This window comes from Myotis lucifugus, unplaced genomic scaffold, assembly GCF_000147115.1.
Source record: "Myotis lucifugus unplaced genomic scaffold, Myoluc2.0 scaffold_53, whole genome shotgun sequence".
In the NCBI taxonomy this organism is placed as follows: domain Eukaryota; kingdom Metazoa; phylum Chordata; class Mammalia; order Chiroptera; family Vespertilionidae; genus Myotis; species Myotis lucifugus.
The window spans coordinates 3,215,471-3,242,717 of NW_005871101.1; the positions used below are offsets into that span (position 1 = coordinate 3,215,471).

The following is a 27,247-nucleotide window of genomic DNA, read 5'->3' on the forward strand; positions in this document are numbered from 1 at the left end:
ACAGTGGACTAAATAGTAATTACCTCAGAATGGTGAACTACCTCTGTGTAGTGTTGTTTAGTTGGTAAAACAAGCATGTATTGCTTTTGTAATTTGAAAGACTTCAAAGAAAATGTTCGAAAATGAAAACTGCAAAGCAAATATCAAAGTGAAATGGAGGGATAAGTAAAGCTACCAGATTCTCAGTGGTTCTCAACCTTCTGGCCCTTTAAATACAGTTCCTCAGGTTGTGACCCAACCATAAAATTATTTTCGTTGCTACTTCATAACTGTAATGTTGCTACTGTTATGAATCGTAATGTAAATATCTGATATGCAAGATGGTCTTAGGTGACCCCTGTGAAAGGGTCGTTCGACCGCCAAAGGGGTCGCGACCCACAGGTTGAGAACCACTGTAAGCGGGGGGGGGGGGGGGGAAACAACCAACCGTCTAAAGAGAAATCTACCCTGTTTGCCCAACTAGATGGAGAACCACTGGTACAGTAGAACAGCATTAGCTAAGCATCAGAAGTTCTGTCTCCTAGTTACAGGTCTACCTCTCATTGGCACTGAGACCTTAGGCAAGTTCTCTAATGTGTGCATCTCTTTTTCCTTTTTATTGTGGTGATAATATTACTTGTCATCCCCTCTCATGTTTTTTTTAATCATTAATAACTTAATAAACTTAAAGGAAAGCCCCATTGAAAAGGATAATATGTTATTATCCCTACTATGCTGTCTGTTACACCTGATATGGTTTGGTTGGTACTGAGACAAACTGGCAATCTCTCTGGGAGCTTGTGTAAATGAGAGCCAGGTGCTCACTTTATCAGAAGTGGCTGCAGCTCCCAGTAGAGGTCCTGCTACCACAGGCAAGGGGCAAGGTCCTAGTCCATGGCAGGGTGGGAGGGGGAGAAGCAGAGTTTTGCTGATAGTATTTTCGGTTGATGCATTTGTCACTGATATAGTTGAATTGCCTTTCTTCCAGATTTGGGCTGAAGTTGGAGGAACTCCTGATAAACCCTTTAGCAGGGCACTTGTATGTTCCAAGATCAACATTTTAGCCATTTTATAAACAATAACAAAAATCAGTCCGTATTTATAAAGCAACTTAACCCTAATTTGGTACATATAACAAAACCAACTCAGAACTCTTGATCTACCATGTGATGCTTCTGAAAACAAGATACAAATCTTTCTGAAATCTTGGTGTCATCATGTCACCACTCTGAAACTTGTAATCACTGCCTTTTTCTGTGTTCAATCCAAAGTAGCCCCAATTCCAACAGGCTTGAAAAGTTTCCCATAATTTGGCCTTATCAAGTTTCATTCACTAATGCTTCTCAATATTATGGCTCCTAGAATGTCTTAATGACTCTATTGAACAACAGTTCATGAGCAGAACCAGAGACAAGTATTGTTGGATGCGAGTGTGAAAACACCCGCCCATTTTAAGCTACATCAGGGTTTGAGCAGGCTGGGAGTGGGGTGGTGTGAGGGAGTGGGGTTAAGGTGTGGGGGAAAAGGACTCCTTCAGGAGCCTGAACTCTCCAACAATCAGAGGAGGCCAGGAGACTGAATTCTCCCTATCCATATAAGTGCTTTTGGCTGCCATATTGGGTACCTATTGCTGCATAACAAATTAGCCCAATATTTAGTGGCTAAAAACAAAAATAAACATTTTTATTGTCCTCTATTTCTATGGTTTAAGAATTCAGGAGCCACTTAGCTAGCTGAGCGGTCCTGGCCCAGGCTCTCACCAGGTGGCAGTTAGGATGGTGGCAACAGTCATCTAGAGATTTGACTGGTGCTGTACGATCAATGGCTGCCCATTCACATTTCCGGTCCCACCCAACAGAACAAATTGACACACCCAACATGGAACGATCTCTACTGAGGTCCTGTGGATTCACACCAATGTCTTCTTCCATGTGTCTTCTTCCTTTTACCTTGAATATTTTATCTTCCATTTTTTATCCTACATTTTGAAGAATTATATCTTTTATTAGACTACTTCACATATTGACGAATATGTACTTCAAGCTTAATTTCTTCTTAAGTTTTTTTTAACATTACTTCCAATAGACGTATGAAGATTTAAATTTATCTTCATGTGCTTTCTTTTACCTATCTCCCCAAAATTCCTTTCTTAGAAAATATTTCTCCCCACTATGGCTGGGGTGTCTAGGGCAGCTGTCAGATGCCGTAGTGAATTTGCATTCCTATCACTTCTTTTGGTTATTCTTCTCTGGCTCTCTGGTTTCCATTTCTGTTTCTCAGAAACAAACTGCTGCTTGATGACCAGCAAACGCATTAGGAGAAAAAAGTGTTTGTTTCTCTTCTGATATAAGGATGTCTATGGAAACAAACAAACCAACCATAGAGGGCATTTATATAGACGGTAACAACTACTTTATAGAGTTAGAACTCCATTTAATAACAGTTAATGTTTATTAGGTGCTATTATGTGCTAGGCATTGAGCTAAGTGCTGTGCACAGATTACTGTATTTAATCCCCTCAATCGCCCTGTGAGATACAATCATTATCTTCATTTACAGAGGAGGAAACTGAGGTGCTAAGTAACTTGGCACATTTCTCTCACTGAACACACAGTTCAGCTGTGATTTAGATCCAGGCTGTATTTTTCCAGAGCCTGTCCTTTTAATCACTATAAGATTCTTCCTCATGAGTCTCTACTATGTGCCGGGGATTGTACCAAGTGCTTTATATACATTATCTTCATTGTTTAATCCTAATAACTTCCTATGACATAGGTGCCATTATCACCACTTTAAAGATACTGAAAGGTTTAAGAAGTTTAAGCATCATGTTGACAAATGTCAACTCTCTCTATATAAAAGGCTAATATGCAAAGTGTCCCCTTGGGAGTTTCACTGGGAGAAGGGAGTTCGATCGCTCGCTATGACGTGCGCTGACCACCAGGGGGTGGTGCGGAACATGGTGGGTGTGGGTGAGGTACTGCAACCACCTCTTGCTGGCTACCTGGGGGCGGGTGTGACCTGGATGGAGGTGCTGTGAGGATGCAAAGTGTCCAATGAGCTCGCTCTCACTCCCCTTGCAATCCTCCCCCAGGATGACAGGACTCAAGCGCTGTAGCCATCGGCACCACAGGGGCCAGTTGGGCTCTTCATGCAGAAGCCCTGTCTGCGAGGCCGGCTGGGAGAGAGCACGCTGCCCACCCGGCTTCCTTGTGGCGCCGCTGGACAGCCCAGAGGCCCACACTGTGCCCCACATGTGGTGTCCAACTGCGCTCACCACATCTCCATGTGGGGACTTGGGTGCTGTGACTCAGGCAGAGGGGGGTGCATGAGGGCCCAGGGGCCCAGGTGCTGCCCAGGACCCAGAGGTCAGCGGGGACCTGCCCTTCCATGCCAGATGCTCACACTTTGATTGTTGGCCAGGCCTAGGGACCACACCCATGCACAAATTTCATGCACTGGGCCTCTAGTACATTAATTTTAAAAAAAAGTTTAAGGAACTCTCTCAATATCATAAAACTAGAAGCAGACTCCATTCACTGAGGGCTCTAACATCAGAGGGCTATAGGTTAGCAGGAATCTGGGATGAGACTGATTGCTCGTGAGCACAGTAATTTCATATTTTTTAGAGGAAATCTGTGGTCTACTGAGCCCTGGGAAGAAGATCTCCTTACTTCATTATGGCAGGTTACCACATTCGGCCTGTCACCATCCCTGCTAAAGGCTCTAAGAGGCAGGTCGTTTGTGAAAACAGACTGTTGTCACCACATCCTAGGTGTGGGTGATTTGACAGCTGGGCCATGTGAGTCATGAGTCACTGGGATCACCTGGACCACATTAAATAAAATTATTGGGGGCAGGGAAGAATTAGAAAAGCAATGTTGGTCTGCCTTCCACAAATACTGTGGGTAGAAGATTCATTAATTTATTTGTCTTGATTATTATCTTTTTATTGCTATGAAATATTTTTTAAAACCTAAACTGAATTCAGTGAATTTACATTTTACTATGGGTTTAGATTCTGCAGTAAGCAAGTAATTGAAAATAAAGTATAATTAAAAATTGTCTTGTTCAGCCCTTAAACCATCCAGTGTTGGAATGGATCACCTTGGCTTTGGTTGAGCATCAAAGAAAGTGGTATACCTGCATTCAGGGCAGCATGGTGTGAAAAATACATATCTCTAAACCCAAGAGTCACACTAAACACAAGATATCATACTCATAATACAAAGGCATTTGAACATGGATTCCTGTGGAGGGAACAGATGATTCATGTCTCCATCTCATACTTTTTTCTTAGTAACGGATTATTCTCTCTCTCTCTCTCTCTCTCTCTCTCTCTCTCTCTCTTCACATTAGCCTTTTAAATATGCATATGTTATAACTCCAATATGATTCCCAAGATTATAATTTAGCAAAATATATTTTAGAAAGACCTTTAATGGCTTTCTTGAAATATTCCAGCATTGGTTACCAAGGATATGTATATAGGGAATGATAAACATTTATTATGATAATTTCTTCAGAGGCAACAACAACAAAAACACACAAAATTAATACATACAAGTTGATTCACTAAAGTATTTGGTGAATCATTCAGATTTGATTCATTGAACAATATATATTTTTTGAGAATGTATGGACTTTGCTAGTTCTCATAAGAGTGGAAGTGGGGAGAGGAAATATGAACTTATGAAAGACAATGTAAAAAAGACATAAAAGAATGAGTTTAAAAATCAATGTCATTTCAGTCTTAATTTTTTACTTTCTTCATCTCACGACTAGGTTGCATGGTTTATTAGTGAACTGGTAGCTCAGATCACCTGGTGAATCAGGGTGCACATTTTTATTTTCTCTCTAAGTATTGCCACTCAAGTCCTTTCTGGCATTTGCCCTTCCAGTTGTAGGGCACTGCAAGAATTTGCAAGCTTGAGTTTGTTTTCCAGCCAAGAACTACATACCAAAAACACAAATACCTTTCAGAATCTGCATCTTGGAAATTGACCAGTACTTAATTCTGCAGTTTATAGACAGGCTATATTAGGATTTTATTTGAAGTTGAAGAATTGACTCAACAAAATTTATAGAAAGATATTTTTAAAGTCACAGCTAAAATCAATGTCCATGGTTTTGCAATGCTACTGAGATTTTATTGGTGCTTTAACTACTATTGGAATATTTTGACATTTTACCATTTAATATCTATCAAAAGCTGTGACACCCTTTAAATGGATTGTAAGACTAGCATAGTTTTCTGGTTCTACAGAGATTTCATTTTTTATTTTAATTTATATTATTTTTTGTGCAGAAAAAGGCTGTATTTAAGATAATAACTGTAGCTTTCATCTACTATGGAAACTGACTACCTATAGATTCTCCAGGCTATGGAAAATCTGGATAGGCACAACTTGGGAGTCAGGGACTACAAACCCTATCCTGAGCCTAATTATTTTAGGAATAACATCTATACACAGTATTATAAAGCAACAATAGCAAGCCATACTCCTTAGATCAACATAACATAATATGGCCATGATGATTTGTTTTTATTTTGGAAACTTTGGAAGGTGTGTTTTTGAAGGATCTGCCTATGGTCATTGAAATAATAAAATGAAGTTATGACATAGAGAAAAGATAAGTGCTTTACTAAATCTTTGATAAGAACTTAACACATTGATCATTTCTTAATAATTCTGTATCAGAGGCATTGTAACCAGCACTCACTGTCAGAGTTTTGGAGTGGAGCAATAATTCTGGGGCCAGGCTGCCTCCCCACGCCTCCCCAGTGCATTTAGTGTATGCCAATTTAGTTAGAAGCAAGCGCTTTCAATAGATCACATATTAATCACAGCCATTAGTGCTCTTTACAGGGAAGATTGTGTGGTGGCTCCTGTGAAATGTTCTGTTCCTCAGGATGATGAGTTAATTCATCTGGAACAATGTTAGTTCATCAAGGGCTGCGGTTTATCTACAGATCAAATTCCTGTAATTTTGTATGCCATCTGATTTCATGTCCACTTAGTTTAGCGGTTAGACAGCCATCGGCAGGCACAACACATGAACCCAATCTCAAAACTGGAGAAAAGGCAAATTCTTAAACATTTAATTCAGGCATCTTTAGACCGAGATTGACTTGCTGCCTTTTTTTTTCCTCCCGGGGAAATACATATCTAGATAATGCCATAACTTATTAAGAAAAGCCTGAATAATATAAAACATTGCCTATAAATATGCCCATGGTAAAATTATGTTTTTGAAGGGCTTGTAATGGAAGAGGGTAGGAAGGAGTTGGTTGATTTTGAAATGAGATTGTACACATTCCTCTGGAAGGTTTTCATACCATATACTCAAGTACAAATACAGCATTTCACAGACCAAGAACCAACTGGCTGGAGTTTACTGATAACCTACTTTGTGAGCTTGACAGACCTTTCGAGTTGAGTGAAAAGCTGAGGCTTGATTTTATTTGTTTATGTATTACTGTTTTGTAGTTCATATTTTTGATCAAGAACTGAAAACAATCCATTGATGGAAAAATATATAGGGGAATGCTTATATGCTTCATTGAAAGAGATGCAAAGTGATATGAAGTTTTATTTCCAAAATTGTTCCCCTTAGGTCAGGGGTCCTCAAACTTTTTAAACAAGGGGCCAGTTCACTGTCCCTCAGACCGTTGGAGGGCCGAACTATAGTTTTAAAAAAAAAACTATGAACAAATTCCTATGCACACTGCACATATCTTATTTTGAAGTAAAAAAACAAAACGGGAACAAATACAATATTTGTATTTGCATGTGGCCCACGGGCCGTAGTTTGAGGACCCCTGCCTTAGGTGTTCCAGTAGAAGGGCAAAGGGACTGTCATATGTGTTTGCCTACCTGTTGCCCCAAGCCCCATTAAACACACCAAAAAAGGACTTCTTAGACTTTGAGAGTCTTAGAGCATTTACTACATTTGTGTTCATTGTGCAGCTCCAAGGGGGAGTTACCTTTACCTCGTTTGAGCACAGAACATGTTTTCAGGGAATACCTGGTAACAATGCACTGATTAGAAAACTCTGGTATGAAGGGCGTTTCTTGCCATCAGACAAGAAACTTATAGACAGATTGGCAGATAACAGAGATACCCAAATCACCCTAACCATCATGAATGATTTTAATAGTGTGTCCTGTCAGAATTTCAAAGAAGGGAGCCTGGAGGGCTATCAGCCTGATAAATAGAACTATTACTTCACGTGCCCGATCTATTGTTCCATCATAGGGATGCTGGGAATATCAGAGGTCAGAAAAGGGAAGGGCCTGCATGAACTCAGGTAAAGGGCCACGGGCTTCTGTTTATATCCCCCGTTGTTAACCAGAACTCAATATCTGTGTGGAGGAAAGAATCCGTAAATGAATCTGGAAAGATAAATCTGATGTTAAATTATAGAGGAGGCTGCATTTTGGACTATGGGCTTTATTTTCTTGAAGATAAGTATGTTTTTTTTATTTGTTTTGTACCTTTTTGCTTGTTTGTTTTTAGGTAAAGCAAAACATTGTTATAACTTTGTTATTTCAGGAAGACTAATTTTTGGTGGGAAGATTCAGGCTTGCCATGACAAGGGCCTCTGTTAGTCTGGTGCCAGTGAAGATGATGGCCCTATAGAAAGAAACAAACAGGTTGACCAAGCCAATAACTATTTACTGGGGATAAGGGAAAGGGAGGAGTCCGAAACCTTGTCTGAATTGGCACCAGGTAAAGGGCAGATAGTTGGTACAGAAACAGAAATTATGAGGGGTGGGGAGGGAGAGCAATAGGTGCCACTACTCCTGGGAAGCAGCAGTGACAAATTTGTATCTCTAAATTCCCTAAAAGGGAATTATCAGTTGATTCTCAAGGGGAAACAGGGTTAAATGGCCTAGTTTCCTTGGGCATTAACTGTAGCCATTCCTCATACACTTAACCGTAATTAATTCACCCTTGCGAGGCAAGTTCAAAGGTAATTTAGCCCATTATGAAAAGATGCTACTGAAGATGTCAATGTGAATCAAACTTGATTCCATCCTTAAGAATCTTACAATGGCTGTTAAGGAGGACAAGAGCATTACAGAAACAGCTGTGAGCTAAGGTAGAACTGTCTATAAAGCAGGAAAGAAGCACAGATGATTTGAGGGGAAGTATGAAAAGGTCAAACCTGGTTGGTAGGAATCAATGGGCACACATAAGACGGGACTTGAAGGGCAGATAAGATTTTGTCCAAGATAATGGAGGCAAAATGAATTATAGGCTGAGGAACAAAATGGCTCTAATTATAATTATAATAGTAACACATAATAATAGCTCTTTTTTATTGACCATATGCTATGTGCCATGCATGATTCTCAATACCTACTATATTTCTGGCATTATGTTGGGCTCTGAGCACTTAAAGTCCACCAGAGAATATTGTATAGAATAAATTTCCTGGTCTTGGTAGCAAATATTGTTTTAAAACTAGTCTCTCTCTCTTTCTCTCTCTCTCCCTCTCTCTCCCTCTCCCCCACCCCACTGTGTGTGTGTGTGTGTGTCTGTGTGTGTGTGTGTCCTCTTACCCCAGTTTTGAGGGCTCTTGGATCTCAGTGGCATTTTGCCTCTGTCTCAAACTCCCTCTTACTGATTGGCAGAAAACACAGTGGGTGGGACAGAACAAACTCAGCTGCAAGCCAGACAGAGACGGACATCTTCGGGGGGAGCACAGCTTGAGAGAAAAAAAACATTTTTCTTAAAATTCTTCTCTTCCACAGGTCAGGGTAAGGATTAGGGCAACTGGCATTGCAATGGAAGAAAGAGCATAAAAAAATACATATACTTTGCCATTCCCCAAAGTATAGACCAGACTATCTTCCTTCTTGTGTGTGTATGTAAGTCTGTTCTAACTCATTACACAAACACAAATACTGTGAAACTTAGAGTATTTTGACCCGTTCCCATGAAGTCAGAGCAGTTCCCAGTCATTGTACCCAATTTATTTTCCCAGCACTCCTATTAGGCTGATATTATGAAACTTTCAGGAAAACCAACTCAAAGGTTAAGTGACTTACCCAAAGGCACACAGCTAGGAGTGGAGACAGGAGTAGAGGGAAGTCTTCCAACCAATTTTCTTCACAAGATGGTGGGACTAAATTTCCACTTAGAGCAGAAGTTAACCCTAGGGTTATTACAAAATGTGCTACATGCTGTTGTGAAAGATTGAATGAATTAAAATTTGTAAGCAATAAAAAAATGGATTCCTTACATAGTTGAGATTAATTCCAAAAGCATTTAGTACCTTAATTCTTTGACTAAAGTTAGGAAGAATGAGGGATTTGGCTTTTTGAGACTAACGGTAATGACCATACACGTTATCTTTTATAAAATAAAAAGATAATAGTAATTTTTGCTCAGTGATCTAAAAATACGTATTGTCTAAACAGAGTGATGGGTTGTTTTTTTTGTGAATACTATTTCTCGTTTTTTGTGGATATTTATTTGCTCATCATTTTTTCTTTAATATATCTTTTAATACATACACATCAGAGCTCTTAACATCTACTTTGGGGGGATAAGGAAGAGAAAAATAATGACATTTTGTTTCTTTTTTCTACCAAAGTTTTACTATAATATTTTGTATTATAGTTTTTTTGTCACGGTATTTTCATTTAAGGTTGGTATACATTTCTTGTTGTTATGCTTAGCCACGAAATAACCACTCAGCATAATAGCTTAGAACTGAAATACATCAATGTGGACCAACCAAAAATTTTTAAATATGGCAGCCTTAATTGGAGTTTAGGAAATAAATCTTTGAGAATAATAATTTATTCACTAGAGCTGTTGTCTCAGCAAAGTATTTCATCTTAGTTTCCAAAGAGCTGCTAGTCATTACTAAATATATTTAAAATCTAAGCAAAATATATTTATATATTTTGGCCAAATATACTATAAAAGACTCAACTGTTAAGAAATCCATCTGCATTTTTAAAAAAGACCAGATAGGTGATTATGCTTGTGTAGTTAATTAATAATAAGGCAAGTGGGTAATGGTGCACTGGGGAAACGTTTGTATCACAGTATCTATTCTGAGGGATCCCGTGCTGTAATAACGGGGTGCTAATTCTGAACGCACACAGTGCCGTCCGACAAAGACATGGAGATTTGTAGGAAATCAACCCTCCAGCAGTCCTGGCAAGCCAGACTGACCCCAGCAAATGAAAATAATCAAAAGTAATTAGAAGCGTGCTGGACTACTCCTCGGAGAGCCGAGCAGGAGAGTAAACATGCCTGAATCCTCGAGCCACTGCAAAGGCCCATGTCTGAGCTGTTAGGTGCCCTGACCTTGTCCACATAAAGATGTGATTTATGAAGTGCAGGGCACAGCAGCAGGGCTTCTGTCTTCTCCTGGAGACCAAATTACGGAGGTGGAGATTAACATGCTTTCAGTCGGCCCGTTTCCAGACCAAGGGACATTTTTTATTTACATTTTTTTTTTACCTTTAATTTCCTCTTTTCTTTTTTAAACAGTTCCACTCCCCCCCCCCCTACCCAATTAAAAAAAAAGAGTCCATCAAGAAAGACCAGAAATATCTCTTCTGAACAGTGGTGATGTGTAGATGGGTGACTATATAGAGTCCTTTTTTTGTCTGTAAACTCTTATTGTGTTGGACCCCTTTTGCTGGGTGTGCCTATCCAACATCAGAGAATTCACCTTCAAGTTCAGGGAGCCAAGCTTGTGAAAGACTCCCCTGATTAAAACATATAAATTAAAGTGAAACAAAATAATACCTTTGATGCCATGGCTTTCTGACCTACTTTCTCTTGCCTAAACATTATGTTTCATTATAAGGCTTATTCCTGGGAGAAGAAATTGTAGGTGGTCAAGAATGGGAGGGAAAGAAAGCAGCGAGACAAACGGGAGTTAACTGTATGGGGAGCAATATTTATATGGGAATCTTTTTGAGTCCTAAAGACATAATTATATTTTTTTCTTATCTTAGGGTAGGTAAGATTTTACAAAATCCTATTCTGACGTGGAAAAGGAAGCATTGATTTTCTTTTTAAACACACATCAATATCTATACATGAAGCTAATTTAATTAGCAAGCAGTTATTGTTCAGCCAAATGTCACTTTCACAGAGTATTTCATGCTTCCTGACATGAACTATACGAAATAGGATTTCACAGAATGTCCATGAATAAAAAAGAACTGCACTTGAGAAATGTCAAAATGCACTTGTATGTTCTCAAAAAGCTAAAAAGAAACAACAAAACAAAACAAAAAGAAACCACACACAAAAAAACAAACAAAAAAATAGCGTTAAAACAAAAAATGTCAGGCTTGAAGTTCAGTGCATGTGTAGCCACCTCAAGGAACCCAAAGCTGCAGAATTAAGAGAACTCTACTTAGGCTGAGGTTATAAAGTGCTTTCCTCTATAAACTAAAAACATAATGTCAGGGTGAATGGGAACATACTTTATTAACTTTATGGTATTGAAAACTGCCAGCAAGTTGTCTTGTTTTTAAATATTGTCCTCTGCAGAGTGTTACAGGGCTGTTTGTCCACAGGAAGCCTATTAAAAGTGGACAGTGCAGTCATTTCATCTGGCTTTGGCTGGACTGCTTTTCTTTCCTTTAATGATGTGCTGGAATGTACCATGCCCATAGGGTCTCCATTAGCAGAACTTTTACTTCTGGGACAACCATGAAGTTGAAGGCTTAAAAGAGGCATCAGCTTACAGTCTTGTGGGAATCACTTGAATACTGGAGCACTAACTTCTTACTGCTCTAACTAATATATTGACTTATTTTAAATAAACAGTTACACAATGAAGGCAGAGCCAGTGGCCTTATTGGAAATCTTTGAGCCTTTTAAAGATTCTGCAATTCACCCAGATGGGGGAGGAAGGAAGGGGCCTGAGGAGGGTTTATGCCCTTTTCAAACCGGGAAGAAAACACATTAACCTCTCCCACCCCAGCCCTGCCATGAGCCAAAGGGGGATCTTTACAGCTCCCAGAAAATCTATCAACTCACACTCAGACCTCATATTTTCCAATTCCCTTTTCCTGGTAAACAATTAACAGAACAGGGCCGAAAAAACAATCGTTCCTTCTGGAAAAAAAATGTTTTTAAAATATGATTCTCTTGTTAAACATTGCTGATGAATCACTGTATTTTCTGCCTTCCCCAAAGCTATACATTTGTTGTAGTATGTTCTCCCATTCCATCCCCTTAATATTTAGATCATCTGTCTTGATACATGTTTGCAAATTAAAGCTGGTTTGAGATTATAGTAAAACCATTATTTTTAATAGCCCATTTCAAGGGCAGCGCTAAAAACGGCAGAACACGCATGTTACTGATTACTGCTGAGCAGACAGCGGCTTTTGCAGATTAATTTGTAACTGGGAACTACTGTAAACAGATTTCACCAGAAATCCCAAGGAATAAAGGGAATTGGTGGTGGTATTTGGCTCCTAGTATTTATTGTTTTAGAACTCTCCTGATGGAAAGCAAGTTCACCAGGGAGAAAAACAAGCCCCCTGCAAAAACCTTTTCCTCCAGCCCTTTTTCTTCTTCTGTTTTACTTCTCATCTGCGAGGTAGGTCAGGGTCTCCTCCTAACGGGTTAAGTATTTAAATAGCAAGAGGCTCCTTTCCTGAGAAATAAGGCCCATCTAGCTACTCTGGGATTTCAGGACCCTATTTTTAAACTTCAAGTTGTGTCGTCAAGAAAAAAGTGGGCTGATTTTGCCTTTACATTAAGTTATTATTATATGATCAAAGGGCAGAGGGGCTGGGTAAGGGGGAGGGAGAGAGAGAGAGAGAGAGAGAGAGAGAGAGAGATAGAGAGATTCTCACAAGTTATTCACCAGAGAACAAGGCTGATGCTGATATTAATAAAACAATGAGGGGGCTATCCGCCTCCCTCGCCCCATCTCTCTAGATAATTTCCCCCAACATCTCCGAGAGGAAGTGTTAAATCTTTTGGCTCTGTTTGGGGAAGAGAATTTCATATTCGCTCAGGCCCGGTGTCTGCGGGGCTGGGCTGCCTGGTGCACTTCACCCGGCTTGGAAGGCGCGGGATCCGGGCCAGGCAGAGGGCAGAGCCCGGCTAGCCGCGCCCGGCGGGCGGCAGCGGGTTCACCTGGGTGGCTGCAGCCGCGGGCGCCGCGCCTTCATTCGGGGCGCAACGCCATCTAGCGGCCTCGCGCCGCACCTGCAGGTACCCAGACCTGAAAAGTCGCCCCGCCTCCCCCACCAGAACCCAATATAAGGGAAAAAAACTCGAAGGCCCTTTCCACGAAATCCCAATTTAGCCAGGACCTGCCTGTGATTCCACACGACCTTTGGTTTACCCACCGACGTTTCCTCCTTTTCAGAGCAGCTTTATAAAGGGCGAGGAGTGGGGGGCCGCGGGGCTGGGAAAAAGGATTGGGGCGCTGAGCTCTCAGGCCCCCTGATCAGGCCGCACTGTCTGAAGCAATCGGCTCCCCAGATTACTTGTATTTAATACACAATGCATCATAAAACAAATCCCTCATCCTGACAGGAAGAAAATAGAACAGCTCATAGCTCGAGCCGGTCCAATTTATGGCTAAATTAAAAAAAAGAAAAAAGGAAGAAAAAAAAAGCAAAGGAGGCTCTGACAATGGGCAAGTTGAGGAAGGGCAGGAAATCAATGGCAGCAAACCGGGGGCTCTTAAAGGTTCTCAAGCGCCGAACTCCATGGGAATATGTGGCCGGGTTTTAGGTTATTTACAAAGGATTTTTCCTGTCTCACCTACCACTGCTGTGCGATTTTCCCTCAAACAATGGCCATTATCTGAAATAACAGTTCAATGTCATAGATAACAGGCCACCGAAACGAATTAGTCACCACCTCTTGTCATGTTCCCTTCCCCACATCCCCCCCTTTTGTTACTATTTTTGTTTTTAAATGATCATTTTGGAGAAAGAATAGATCTCTTAGATTTGCATGTCTATTTGCACTTGGAGAAAACAGAAAGGGGACCTGTCCCCGTTTGCAGATGAAGTTTAACGTGAGCGCTCTCTCCATCCCCTCTCCCTCCACCCTGCCCAGCCAGCGTCCCTCCACTCCTTCACTTGGCTGCACTTCCCACTGTTGAGTCCAGAAGTTGGGTTTTGTCCATTTGTTTTTATGAATGGAGATTTGTGATAAAAAGCGTTATGTCCACTTCACCGATGGGTTTTACTAAATTTTCCGAGGGTGGCTAAAATAAATCCATAGACCCTTTTATTTTGTCACACATTCCCTATATTAGTTCTTCCCATGTCGTTTCTGAAATGTGTTGATAAAAATTGACCACATATATTTGAAAGTTATTAATCGCCGTACAGTACTGATCACTAAAGGCGGCATTTGTAATGTTAAAAGTTTAAAAACAATGAGTTGTCAAATTTCTTAATTTCATTTTTCGGCATTCATAGTGTTTTAATTAGTGTATCAAAGAATATGGCAAAAATTCACCAAACAATCATCAGTCTTTCTAAGGCTGTAATACGTTATTTGGGTAGATTATATGCAAATAATATTTCCGATTTTTAAATTCCTCCTTCTAAAAAATATATATATATATAATTTGAAAAAGTAACCTGCTCTTCTGCTGATCTAACTGTAATAATGGAGGAGATAAATGAGTCCGACTTTCCATAATAACATGTTTAGAACATTGAAATGTGCATGTCAACTTTTCACTCTCAGGCTGTTTGCTGAGAATTTCTAAGCTAAGGATGTTTAGCAGGAGCTGGGGTCCCTTTACCCAAAACCTCATCTTTGCCCTTCCAGCAGCCCACCCCCATCCTCGGTACACACACCCTCACGCCCCCCCACCACCCCCCAAAGCACTTCTCCACCCCATCCCCCACCCCAACACACACACACACACACACACACACACACACACACACACACGCTTACACTTGTGCTTTCGGGACATTGAAACAGAGGCTATTTCCCTGGGGAAAGAAATCCTGCCCGGCGAGATCTCCCCATTGGTTGTTTACCCAGAGAAATCTACATGTTTAAAGGGAATGGTGCATCCATAATCAGTCTGTCCCTACGGGACTTAGGTCTGGGCGACCTTTTAGTGACCTCTCCCGCCAGAGGAGGCTGCTGTCACTTTAAAAATTTACTGAAAGAGGAGCCCGTCTGGCTTCCGATCACTCTAGGCGGCGGGAGATAGCTCCCTTTCTCCCTCGCCCCGGGTTCTTTCTGGATGGCCGAGCAGATTCTCTTTAAAGAGACAGTTCACGAAACAGAAACCCGGCGGCTGAGCTTGGAGTTGCGGAGGGGGACGCTCCCGTGAGGGTCCGGGACCTGGGAAGGCGCAGCGGAGGATCTGGAAGGGGGCTCCAGCTCCCCTCGCCTCCCCAGGCCTCCCACCTTTGCAAACTCTCCTCCTCCCGCCTGTCCCCCCCACCCCCCTCCGGACCTGGAGAGAGAAGTGGAGAAGTTTTAGTGGGTCTCAGATAACTTTCATTACACATCGGGCTGATAAGAGCAAGAGAAAGTGAGAAAAGAGGGAGGTGATGCGAACCAGAAGGAAGAGCTCTGAGCTCTTGTAGGAAGGAGGGGGGCAAGCCCAGACATCCCCAAACCCGGTCACCCAGGCGAGAGGAGACTGCTTTTCTGGTTTTTTAAAAACACACGGTTGGCGGACAATAAATCTGAAACGCGTGGTCCCGGCGAGCCGATCCTAGAGGCGGACAAAGTTATCAGAAACCCATTCGGAAATCGAGACGCGAGGCTTTTTTTTTTTTCTTCCTTTTTTTCTTTTTGAACCTCTCGAAATGTGGCTGGGGATCGTTTGAAAGGACTGTCCTGCAGGAGAGCTGGGGGCTGCGGATGATGTGATTTGGTTTGTTTTCCTTCTTCTGTGATTGCCTTGTCTTGCCGAGTTGAGGCCATAGAAATCGCAAGGTAAGAGAACTCACTTAAAAAAAAAAAAAGTCTGGGCGATGTGCATAGTTTGTAACTTCGGACAGTTTCCTGCCTTGGCACCCCTTCTCCGGGGCGCCCCCCGCCCCCAGCCTTCCTTTCCTCCTCGTCCGCAGCCTCCGGGAGCCCGGCTGCTTATCTGCGGCGCCGGGACCGGCGATTTCCTTGTTCCTCCTGCGAACCCTGCGGGCTGGACGCGTCTCCAGGGTGGGTCGCCCGGCCGACCGGCCGGCCTTCGGTGGGTCTCGCTGCCGGCCGCAGGCCTCTGTCTCTCGCGCTCTTCTCCGGCCTCCCCTCCCTCCGGGTGTCTGTCCGTCGGTCTCTGGGACGCAGAAGGTGGGGTTGCCAAAATCTGAATTCCTGGCAGCGGCCACGCGACTTTGGAGCGGCTTTCGGTCGGGTTCCACCTTGCCAAGTAACAGCTTTGCTGTCCAACAGCGTGTGCTGCTCCGCGAGAAAGTCACATTCGGACCCTTTGGCTAGATTGTGGGTTTTTTTTTTCCTTTCCCCCTCTTTTGCTGTTGGGTTTTTGAAAGGGCCTTTCTCTAAAGTCCACCTAAAGGGAATTCTTTTTTTTTTTTAAGCTATCTCTGGAACTTGAAAGCTTTGAAAAACACAGGAGTATGTGAGATGAAATGACGGGAGATGTTGCTGTGACTTTATTTTATTCGAGATTTCTGAGATGATTAAGACATTGGGGGAGACAAATGCAGCTCTGTTAGCAAATCAAAAGTAAATAATTCGCCCAGGGGGGGGATACGTTGCTGGAGAAAGTTAAGCTTTTGTCCTGGGGCAGGAATATGGAGAGTAAGAAAGTTAATATGTTGGTGAAATATTTGAATAATCATGTAACATATATATGAAAAGACATTCTTTGGAAATGAACCTGTTTTTAAATTAATTTCACTGTTGACAGTGGCAATGGCAATAATGTTAACACGGAATAAAATTACACCTAGGATTTTTATGTGCAGTATATGCAATCCTTAACTCCCTGCCCCCGCAGAAGGGAATACTGGAAAGCTAAGGGGATAGATGATTCTTGACTTTGAAATTAACAAGTTTTCCACGTCTTTCTGCAAATATGAAATGGATCTGGTGTTGCGTTTCACTGACTTCATCCTATTTCCTTTATTAAATATTTCTCTAGTGTGTCAGTAGAGCTGCTTTTTTTTTTGCTAGTCAAGAAAACAAACAACAAAAGATCTAGAAACCAAACCAACCAACAAACAAACAAAACAGCAATCCCAACTTTTTACTATTTTAGAATGTGGATTGCTATTGTTAGTTAGGGTCCTTCTAGACATCTGAGGAGTGGGGGGGAATCTCAAGTTGCCATCTGAGTTGCTCAGCATTGAGAGTTGAAAAAAACAACTTAAAGTTCGTAATGTGATAATAAGAAATTGTTAAACATCTGTCCTCACTAGAGAGTGTATTTAATGTAGACTTTTTGTTGTTTTTTAGTGTGAAGAAGTGTCTTTGGAAAAGAAGTGTGTTGTGTGTGTGTGTGTGTGTGTGTGTGTGTGTGTGTGTGTGTAGTAATGATTGTCCCTATCTTCTGTTCTAATTTTTCTTTTATAAATTGTGGGACTACTTATTGCCCCTTAATTGCCTCCTGGCCAAAGGCTTATTCCCAATGCCTTTTGACCAGAGCCCTCAGAGCACTGGGCTTCTTCTTGAAGTTTGTGCTGAGTTAATGACTTGAATCTGCAACTGGGTGATTACCTGAATTCTATGCAAAATTGCTTTTCATCTGTATACCCAAGGGTTTAGTTTTAACTTTTATGTAGGTATAGGCACAGCAGAGTTCCGTGGGGCTTCTTGAATGCATTAATTTTTTGATCTAGCCTGTATTGTTTAGTCTTTGATAGGAAACTTCCTCAAGTTTGCATTCACCGATTGACATTAGCATTACCAGCCTTTCTAGTTATTCACCATCAGGTCAACAACTCTGCAGCTTTTAATGTTGTTGATGTCTAAGGCATTGTTGCTGCTGCTGAATCAGAAGAGTTTCATTTAAGTACACAAAACCTTAAAAGTGGACATTTCCCATTTCAACGTGTGTTTAATAGGTGTCTTAAGTAATTCATATTTAGGTTAGGCTGGGTGTAAGAATCTCATGAAAAACAACAATACACAATCATATATAATGATGACAATTTACTACAACATTCTTCTATTTATTTTTACTTGTTCACAAGCCAGTTTTGTTATTGTGCTTACTAAATGTAAAATCGAAATATGCATTGGCATGTGTTAACTAAAACATTAAGTTGCCACATTTTGCATGAACCTATACCAATCATTTGCTTTCATTTGGTTTTCTTTAGTTGGGCCAGAAGCATCTAGGAGACAAATCTTATTATCTTCTTCAACTCAAGGTGTGATTTCATGGTAGTGAAATGAACACTGAAAATGAACATAGTATTTAAATGAAAGTTTTTAAATTGAATGAATTTACAGTGCAAAACTGTGAAAGTATATATTTACATGGGAACACTATCTGAACCTAAAATATTGACTATTTAGTTTAGAAATATTATATTAATATACATTGTTCAGTATTTTTTTGTAAAAGTCATTGGGTAAAATTAAGTCAATAGCACTCACTCATGCATAACAAGGAAACAAGCATCTTTAAAACCAATTAAATTTTTGTAATAATTCACAATTGCTTTGCTCCTTTAAAAACCGGTACCTTGTCACTTTCTGCCTTTATTTATATTAATGCTGTTTTTGCTTTTAAAGATTCAAAAGAGGAATGTGTATTGAATAAAGTGTTTTCAAGCAGATAACCATTCTAATGAATGAACTGATGTAGAAATTGATTGTTCTCATCTTCTTCCTTCTAGATCTTAGATGAGTTTTGCAATGTGAAGTTCTGCATAGATGCTAGTGAACCAGATGTAGGAAGCTGGGTCAAGTACATCAGGTTCGCTGGCTGTTATGATCAGCACAACCTCGTTGCATGCCAGATAAATGACCAGGTATGTTGTAAAGATTTTCTTGTCTTTCTTTGAGAACACTAAAGTATCAGTGAAGCCTGAAGAATAAAAATAACAGTGAGCTGCAGTAGACCCTTGTGGCCTGTTTGTTGACTTGGGGAAAGGTAATGCACAAATATAAGCAAGATGCAGAATAAGGTCACTTTCAGGACTTTTCTTTCACTACTACTTTTTTGGGGTCGTTAACTCACTTTGTATCAGTAAACTTCATAAATGTTCTCGTTTTCAGAATGGGATTGAATGATTTGAAAACTGAGTACTAATTGTGGCTAGCTATTCTTTACCTTTTATTCTTTACCATCATAACAGGGAGACATTCATAGAAAGTACTGAGCTAATCAAGAACACTGAATTTATGCAGAAATTGGAAGTGATATACTTGGAATGTTATATAGATTTTATTAGAAATAGTAGATAGATATATCTGTATGCTCTATGTGTGAAATTATCTGATTATGCATTTTATATTGACTTGCCTAATTATAAGTGAGAAGCACTTTTAGATTAACCAAAATACTATATTTTTTTTGCACATGTGAAAAGTTTAAAAATATCTCTGCTGGAAATTGTTTTATGGAGGGCCATGCAATGAGCTTAACTTTAATAATAACTATGAAATCAGATCATGAAAATATCATGAAACATATTTTGCACTCAATAAAGTTAGGTTATGAATGCTGTAACTGAGTATGACAGTACCTAAAACAACAAAAAGTTCAGCCTGTTAATTTTTGTTTTATAAACATCGTTGAGTTAGAATTTAATTATGTTATCATTATTTATAACTTTTAACCCAATGGTTACCTAAATCAAATTTTGTTTCAAAGACCATATTACAGTGGTTGCTTGGCAAATCTCCTATGAAAATCACCACCAAGAAAAAGAAAAGTTTAAATTAGATGTTTTCAATTGAAAGCTGTTAAGTAATGCTAGCGTCATATAGTCTAAGACTCTATTTCAATCATCATTATGAGATTATTCTTTGGCATTTTACCAACTATCAGATAATTTTTACTGACTAAACTGTATAAGAGGTAGTAAATTGTAAAATTAGGTTTAAATGGGAATCGTAATCTTCAACATATATAAAAAATACTAAACCAATCAATTGTTTTTTTCCCTTTGCCGTAAGAAAACAAGAGGCATTATTGACAAAGGAAAACATTATTAAATTAGCTATTGATTGTGAGCAGAAAATATCCCAAGTTCGTCATATGAGTTATTGTCACCATCAACAGCAAACAATTTTTGAGCACCCACTATTTGTCCATGTGGGAAATACGTAGGCATTGTAAATGAGTGTGTGCTGTGTTTCTTAAAAAAGGAACTGAAGGAGCTCAAAAAGCAGCTGTAAGATGAAATAATATAATTATATCATAATAATGATTTGCTAGCCACATTTACTGACAATAGGGCTATTTCCTTAGACAGATAAAACTTTTGTAGGATCAGTGAAAAGGTGATTGAAGATTCGAACTTGTGCCCAATTCATTTTTTCGTTTATTATTTATGTGTCTAATATTTTATAATAAATATACTCTTGTCATTGGGAATTTTGATTTCATGAAATGAGGAAACTATTTTGCTGTTTCTAACCTTAATTATATTGCTTTTTAGAGTAGGTATTTATAATTTTAACATTGTCTCTTTTGAGGTGCACATTGTAAAATGCATTGCTTTCAAAAGAAAATATGTTGGTTTCATACTTTAATGAGTAGCATGTTTACTTTTTTTTTAACTGAAGAACAGAGAAAATGGTTAATCAGGAAAAAACATAAAAGGCTAATATTAAACACATACCTATTATTTCTGTAGGTACTCATTTTAAACTATGTGTTATGCTGGCAGATATCTAAGATGGTAACAGAGTGCGTATCAGATAACATAATTGTGAAATTGACATTACATGGTCAAGTAAATTCACCCATAGAAAACAAGAGAAAAGGCAGAGGTAAAAGTCAGATGTGTGTGATAGGCATATAAGCATACAACCACACTTAGCTCAGTGGACAAGACAAAAGAGAACAGATGTCCAAATAGTGTATGCATATTTTATAAACATATTCATCTTATAAGCATGTGTGCATATTTCTAAAGGCCAATTAAGACAAGCAATTCCAGACAGCTTTGAAATGTGAATGTTAGACTAGGTACAATGATGAAAGAGCTGACTAAAGAGCTTCCCCAGGTCTGTTTTTTCGCTCTCTTCCATGAGGAATAGGAGCTGCCCACTGGTGAATAAGCAGAACTCATCACGGACACCCCCATTGTGTGAGATATTACTTACTATCCAGATATAAAGACAGACCCTGGATCAGGAGTAGTTATTAAACATGAACAACACCAACTCACCTGTACAACATGAAAGCAATGAAGCAATGAGGCACTTTGCAACTAATTGTAAAAACTGGTTCTCTTTGCTCTGATTCTTAGGTAGAGCTCAAATTCATAAAATGAATTTTAGTAACATGACAGGTGTAAATCCTGGACTATCAAAAAGAAGAATTTCAATTGCATTCTAAGCACTGTAATAATTAAGGTATCTATAAAAGACAGGAAAAGATGACCCAGAACAAAATAAGATCATGTAAATTAGAGTTTACTTTGCAAAGATGCAGATTTCTAACAATACCAATGTTAATGATCAAGTTTAATCAGTTTGAATGTTTTATCATAATGTGGAGGAGTTCTACAAAAGAGAATAAATGTGCTTACTAATATAATAATACAGTTTTATAATAGTGGGACAGGTAGAACATGTGTACTGGATAACACACATATTTGATTTGTTGCGGGGGGGAGAAGGGACTTAGAAACAGCATGCATTTTGATTTTCAAGTAAAGTTGGTAAAGGATGTAATCTGTTTTGTATCATAAAAACAAAGGCCATTCAATTAACATTTTTCTAATACCTCTGTATGAGATTTTATTAGAGGGGATTTTTTTCTGAGTTTAAATTTTCCAATAGATTTCTGTGAGTTCTTTTATTTTACTTTTATTTTTTTTCAAACCAAAGTTAGCTTTGTGGAAGTTGTTTTTTTTCTTGACAATGCTGCCTAGAAAGTCTCAATTTATTGTTTTTAGATCTCTTTCATTTCATATTTTCAAAATTACTGCAGCGATGTTTTTAGAGATGGAAATTATGAAAACACTGGCGTAACTGCTAAACCATAATTTTAAAGTAGCTTCAGCTTCTAACTGATATCCGTATTCCCACCTGAAAATATTGTATTGACTATAGTAATTTATCTTTGCAACAGAGGGCCACACCAAAGATACTAGCAAATTAGGACCAGAACCACACTCAAGTCGTAAAAGTGTAGATGCATTAAACACACTTAAGGGTCTTTATCCCTGGAGTCCTAATGATATTTTCTCTTATTCCTTAAAGTTTTTGTCCAGTGCTACATAGCTATACTGCTTGTCACACAGTATCTCGTTAGAAAATTTTACTGAAACAGACAATGCTTCAGTAGTTTTACATTATATTGACCTCAAATGGTCCCTGGTTGCTTTCAGGAGCGAGAACTGGCACTGAGAGGTAGAGCAGGGCAGGAGCAAAAGCAGAGAGTTGGATGACGCAAGCTCTTTCCAGGATAGTCTTCAAGAGAACCAAACATGCGGAGGAAGCATGAACCTGGTTTATTAATTATTCAGAGGTTTTATTTACTTCTGGAAGCATCCACGTGTTAAAGGCCCAGTAGGCCAAACAGCTAGATGATTCACTGAGGGTGTTGTTTTTTTTAATCCTAAATGTTTTGATGGCCTTTCCTTTGACATCTTGTGGATATCTTACTTTTACCAACCAATTTGAGGGATGGCTGTAGCACATCTTTAGATTCGGTGTCACCCTGCTCCTGCCTCGCCCTTTGATGAGTTTCCTAATATCTCCACATTTCTATACCCTTCACCTAAATCAAAGATGGCCCATGGACCCCTTACCCACCTCAAACAATGCCAGTTTTCATTTACGATGTGTTCATAAGCTTTGTGTACTTGTGGAATAGCTCTCTGGATACAAGTTTCCCTCTAATACTTCTTCACATTGGCTGTAATCAGACAGATCACTAAGGCACAATTCATGTAAGTTGACCTTTTAGACTTGAACAAGACCTGCCTTTCCACTCATGATAATTAGAATGATCTGGGTGTGTGCTTTGGGGTAACATTTTATATGGGTGTATGTATTCTGCGTCATAGGAAGGAACATGATTTCATTCAAACTCCTGGCCTGCCCTAACATGGTCTACAAGTGGAATAAAGTTCTCAGAAACCCAAGACATTATTAATCTTGTCATTTACACAGGTGATAAGTCCTTTCATTTTTAAATGGGCCCCTGACAGCTGGTATTTTGTAAGTGGAATAAGCGAGGTCTGCTTTCCACTCTGAATAAAAAGAAATGTGTCGATAAGAGATTATCTAATGCCTGATGTCTATTTTTGAAGAAATAAGATACAGAAGAATGAGTGCCCCTCAGAGAATACCAGGTTGGAATTCACTTAGGAGATTCTGCCAGCTCTCTTGTGGTTAATGAACAGCAGCAAGATTCTACAGTGATTTCAGCTGCACAGGCATTGTTCTAGTTTGTGCTTTACCTTATAAAGTTTTAACTGCTTCCAGGACAATCATGGCTGAATTGGCACACCCGCTTTCTCTCTCCTTCAGTGCACACCAGTGGTTTATCAGAGCGCTGTGACACTAGTCATATTGTTACTGAAAGCTTATTATGGGCTCAATTATCAAGTTATTTTCTTTGGCTTTTTCCTGAGAAAAGTATGTTTTCTTGCATCATGCACTGAATGCAACTTATGCAAAAAAAGAAGGGAGGGTAAGCTATGTAAAAAGCAAAATGTAAGTTGTTAGTCTCTTTCCACTTTTAAAAGCTGTTTGCGTAGACTGTCAGGTAATTTGTTAATGTGCTCTTCCTTTACAAGGATTTCTGTCCACATTTTCAATGACCTCCTTTGATGTTAAAATTATTATTGGCTTTGGGCATTTTCTTTGCTTTGCTTTTAAGTCAAGTTGCACTTTTATACCAAAGTTATGCTCTGCTGTTTTAAGATGAATGCCAGCTGGCAATACCCAGAGAGAGACTGGCTTTGTGAACGATGCCCAAGCTGACTTTGGGGGAATGTTGTCCAGTTGATAGGTTACTTCCTTTGCCCGAAGATGAAGCTGTCTCAGGCATGGTTTGCCATTTGATATTTAGATGATAAAATAAACAGTACTGTCTCACTCCAACCCCCTTCCCCCCAAAAAAAATGTTTTCCTCACGTACTAATGCCCAGGACACAGCACTGCCATAACGCTACACAGACTAGGAATGTTACTAAGATTCTCAGACCACATAAATGGAACATATGATAACCTAAAGTATTCTGTGCACATTTTAACTAGTTAGTCTTTGCATGGCATACAACACCTTTCATTTAGGAGAATCTCAAAGCTTCACACCCATTCTAGACTTCAGCTATTTCTGGAATGTTGCCCAAAAGATAGTCCTCAGAAGGCATTTACAAGCCATCAAGGAGGAAAACTTGTTGGCCAAGGACACAGCCTCCAGCCTAGAAAAATCCCCAAACATGATTGTTAGCTTCCTCATCATGTAATGATGGAACTCATCCCAAACATTCTGAAACCATCCAGAGTGACCAGTTTTCATAGAATCAGAGGAAATGGCTGCATTAAAGACAGGTGGCTACAGGTATTTCTTGCAGGATCTGGAGAGAGATCCTTGGAGATTATTTAATGGGTAACTTGCAAGGCTTCTAGGCTGGGTACACTGTAGACCCCAGGTATAGTAAGGGACCTTTATCACTTGTCCTATTTATGCAAACTAGGGCCAACAGTCAGTTCTCTTTGTTTTGTTTCATTCAATAAATTATACTTGGCTTTCTCTTCATGTTATTAACAAGAGCTAAAAATCTGTGTGGGGAGGGAGGAGGGCATGTCCTTCAATGTTTTTGTCCTGAAAATAACCAGTGAATACATATTTTTCATTTTGGAAGCAGATATAGCAGATAATATCTGATATTTCTCAGCTTAGACTGTCACCCTAAAGAAAAATATAGGATTCCATCTTTCTGGAGAAACTAAGGAAATAAGCTTGGACATGATAATGCTTCCATTCTGTTGAACAAATATCTTTATATTCTGTCATCAACTCTCTGTCTGCTGAAGACACTTCTTGTTATCTCTTACTAATTAGGCGAAGAATGTATAAAAGGGTCTTTCTTCCGGAAGCTAAGAAATTGACGTCACTTTTGCCCTCTTGAATTGGGGTTTCCCACATTGCTATGGGAAGATCGGGGTGCAGACAACGTTGCCTAAAGCCAGCATATGTGCACACATTGTCTCTGTAGACCTGGTGTTACTTCTCTGCAGCACCGAGACTGACAGATGTGTTCATATCAAATGTTGACTTTGTTCACATATGCAAACTGTCCCCTACCTCCCTCCCACCTGACCTCCAAACGTTAAAGTTTTTCCTAGTCTTCTGACTGGTAATTTGAATGCGGCTATAGAAAATCAAGCATTCAGGCTGGATGTTGGGAGCTGAAAGAGGAAGAAATCAGCTGTCAACTTCAAAGTGGAAAGACAGCAGTAGTCTGAAAAAGTTGTCTCTCAGTACAAATTTTGCAGGGAGTACATTTCTCTATTATTTCAATTATTACAACTTCCTGAATAGGTTGAAGGTCATTCATAATTCACACTTCTGTCATTTTCAGGCATGCCAAATGCAGTCTATTAAGCATAAATAAAACTTCCAGTGCTTGACCAGGAAAAATAAACAGGGATTCATAACAATGAGGCCTTGTTCATCTTTTTAAAACTAAATGATGTGCTTTCTTTCTTTCTTGTTTTGCCTCTTGTGCGCTGAATTTTTCTTCTGTTTCAATAGTACAAACATAATACTTAAAATCGATCCAAGCATAGCAAACTAGACAGCAAGTCTGGTCTGACAGATTCTAGATTCCTCTATTTTATGGGATAATAAACAAGAACCCACATTATTACCATTTATAAATACAAATGGTAGCATCATCAATCTGATGGAGGATTAGGTTGAGCACAGGCCTGACAGTATAAAGCAGAATCTGAAGGACTTTTATAGCCTATTAACTTTTCTATCAGAAAGCTTATGTATTCCTACTCTCTTTAGAGGCTATCCTCTTGAATTTAAATAGCAAAAGAAAATGGATATTCAATAAAATGTTTAATTCAAATTTCAACTATATATATAATATGTAATTATATACAATATATAATGTAATATATAGTTATATATAACTTATGTGATTTATAATCAGAATCAATTATATGCCATTAAACACTCAATTATATTAATATATAAAATATGAGATTGCTAATATTTTATGCAGATTTTTAAATTCCCCAACATGTGTACTTTGCCACATTTATATGTCATTTATGAAATATCCTAGCCCATATATACTTATATATAACATTGTATGAAACTATACCTTTTGGAAGTGTGAAAGTTGCTAAATCAAATTCTCTTCACCACTGCTTTTTATCCCTAGCTTAGCTTTATGAATATTAAGTGAATTGATATTCTTTTGGCATTTGGAACTGGTTTCAAATTTTGATTAAAATAAATTAAATACAATAATTATATTTAGAGTAATTCCTATATACACAATTTTATCTTGATGCCTTAAATTGTGAATTTTCAGTAGTAAAAGTGAACAATTTAGGAGATTTCAAGTTTTATTTTTCAAGTATCTGAATGATTTAGAATTTAAAGAATACTAAGCAACTTTACTCATATGCTATTTTAGCAAAATTTGAAAATAAAATAATACAAAAGGATCTATTAAAACATTTACTATAAATATTTATTCTTATCAATTCAAGTATCCAGAGATGCAACTATAATATCCTTACTTTAAAAATAGAATTATAACTTTCTGGAAAAATAAAAAGAATCTAGCAAGATACTGGGAAAATTAATTTTTTTCCTGTGGTAAAATGACCACCTCAACTTTCAAAAGTTTTAAATGCATGGAGAGGTAAGCCATGTTTATAACTTGTTGTGTTTCTGGAATTTGATATTAGTTACCAAAAAGAAAACTCTAGAGAAGTCAAAATATTTTATCATATTTAACAATGTTTAAAATATTTTATCATGCCTTTACAAAATGGAATTTCTGTATAATCCTGTTATCTTACTATAAGGCCCCACTCCTCTTATCTTTCACCTTATATTGGGAGAGATTAAGATATTCCTTCTAATAGAGCATTATGAGAGAGACACAGCAAAATAATGAATCAACATCTCGTTTCT

The 27,247-nt window shown here is 38.9% G+C and overlaps 1 protein-coding gene across 4 annotated transcripts in view; it reads left to right on the top strand.

The window, feature by feature from the left end:
- Nucleotides 1-27,247, top strand: part of MECOM (MDS1 and EVI1 complex locus) — a 90,135-nt gene that overhangs the window by 7,957 nt on the left and 54,931 nt on the right. For 2 of the 4 annotated variants that reach the window (XM_006088878.3, XM_006088877.3), the window contains exons 1-2: nt 16,340-16,419; nt 18,786-18,920. The gene's annotated coding sequence lies outside the window, so the exon portion shown is untranslated. Of the gene's footprint in view, nt 1-14,888; nt 15,916-16,339; nt 16,420-18,785; nt 18,921-27,247 lie in introns of those variants that run through there. The other 2 variants (XM_006088879.2, XM_023753907.1) reach the window with 2 other exon arrangements.